Source organism: Arvicola amphibius, chromosome 17 (genome assembly GCF_903992535.2).
Source record: "Arvicola amphibius chromosome 17, mArvAmp1.2, whole genome shotgun sequence".
NCBI lineage: Eukaryota > Metazoa > Chordata > Mammalia > Rodentia > Cricetidae > Arvicola > Arvicola amphibius.
The window spans coordinates 18,950,187-18,952,417 of NC_052063.2; positions in this window are offsets into that span (position 1 = coordinate 18,950,187).

Below are 2,231 nucleotides of genomic sequence, written 5' to 3' on the forward strand. Positions count from 1 at the left end.
TTAGGGAAGGTACCATTCACAGCCATCCCTGCGTCCTGCCTCCGGCCTTGGCACCCTGGGGAGATGCAGTCATGAAACTACAGGTGCTCTTTTCTCCCTGTGCATGGTCAGCTAAATGTCTGTGTCCCTGTCATGAGGATGGCAGCTATCACTGTGACAAAAAAAAAAAAAAAAAAAAAAAAAAGAAGTCAAGTTCTGCTGAAATAGGTTTTTAGCTAGCTTCCAAAGAGAAAAGTTCTCTGATTCTGGCAGACGGGGTGGGGGAGCGGCAGTGATGATGGTGGGGATGTATGTTCAACTGCCATTCAAGCTATTGTTCTTATTGATGTATTGCTCATACCTGCCACTGAATCCTGGGACTTTAACTGGTCTTTGCAATTGCGGGAATTCCAATTCTTTCCCTACCACATTGGAAGATCTGAACCATCTTTTGGGGTATTGAATGACTAAGTCAGGAAGTGCATGTTTCTGCTACAGTTTTGATGACTTGTTAGGGCTTTAGTGAATATCATTTGCAGTCCTTATACTATTCCATTTCTTCTACCCTTCAGGTAGTAGGCAGGAAGCAGGCAGGATCACCACGGGAAGATCCACCTGTTCTGATCAAGTGATCTCCACAGGATCCTCCCCATACTTCAGTATTTCTGCAATGAAAAGTGTGGTTTGCCTCCTATAAATTTGAATAATTAATTCTAATTTGGAAAAAAAGTATTTTTCTGATACATTCTTGTAAATAAAATAACTTTCTTGCATGCCTCTTAGATGAATTCCTATTCTGTTGCAAAATATGAAGAAGAAAGAACATTTTTGTTTGTCTCAAACTGATATGAAACCAGGGCAAAGGTTTTCATCTGCGGCACATTCTTTTCTATTGGTGTACACACATTTACAGCTTTGATGGTGCTTTGTATATTCTCCCTGGGTCTCCAGTACTTATACGGAGAATGCATTCAGCTATACGATCCACAGATGAATTCCAGCAAACATCGACAAAAGCTTAGTGGTTATTTAAATGCCACCAAATGAATGCATTTAAAGAAACAGTGGGTATCAAGTCTATGAATCTTAGGATCGCTTGTTTCAGTGTCTTGTTCTGAGACAGCAGCCCTGACAGAATCCTTTCACAGAACTATGGGAAATTTTGTAAGCACGCTCAGGGTATATAAGCATCATATTGTTTGATATCTACCCTGTCTTCATCAAACAGATAAGGAAACTGAAGAGAAAAAAGACTTAATAAAATTTCCCTGGTAGAGTGGCAGGAGACCCAAGGCTGCTGATCCTTGGCTTTAGCTCTCCATGTTCATCAACAGCATGACAAAGCAACCTGAGACCAAGGCCACCTAATTTGTTTAAAGAGCATGACAAGATTGTATAAAGACAGCTGGAAGGTGAACATGAGCGTGGTGCAATGATGCATGTGTTTGGAAATGTCAACATGAAATCCATTATTTTGTTTGCTATGAAATTGATGAGAAGGAAACATAATCATGTAAATTAAAACAAGTCAGGGCTAGAAGAGAATACCCAGAGAAATCTAGACGCTGGGAAACCCTTCGGTCTCCCTTTGGCTCTTAAGGCACATGGCCATGTTACAAGATGGGTTCCTGCTTTATTGGGGGCTCCTCACGGAATCCTAAAGGGTTAAATAAACCCAGTCAGCCTTAATTTTCCACTGTTTCCATGTTTTCGTTTTCAAAATTACCGTCTTTTATTTTCCATTGTATAACTTAATTCTTTGTCTTATATAAACCTTTTAAAAATCTTCTTGGTTTTCCCTAAGACAGAAAAAGAAAGACCCAATGGATAGCCATGTAGAGAAATGAAGACAGCACAATCAATTGGGAATAACTTGAGGTTATAAAAACGCATGGTGTTTTGAATATCAGATGATGGTACTTATCTGGCTATTTATATTTCACCCTATTTGTTTATGCCAATGTTCCCTTATTTATGGTAAAAGCAAAAGGTGGGTACTACTTAAATCCAGGCTTGCTATTGCTTAGCATGCCAGCAAATAAATTCAAAAATCACTCCCAAATCTTTTAACGTTTTTTTTTTTAAATTTGAGATTGCAGTTTAATTGCATTTCCCCCTTCCCTTTTCTCTCTTCAAGCTGCCTCATATATCCCTCCCTGCTCTCCTTCAAATTCATAATCGGTTTGTTCATCAGTTGTTAACCCAGGAATATATCTATTTGTGCATACACATATTTTCCTAAGTATAACCTG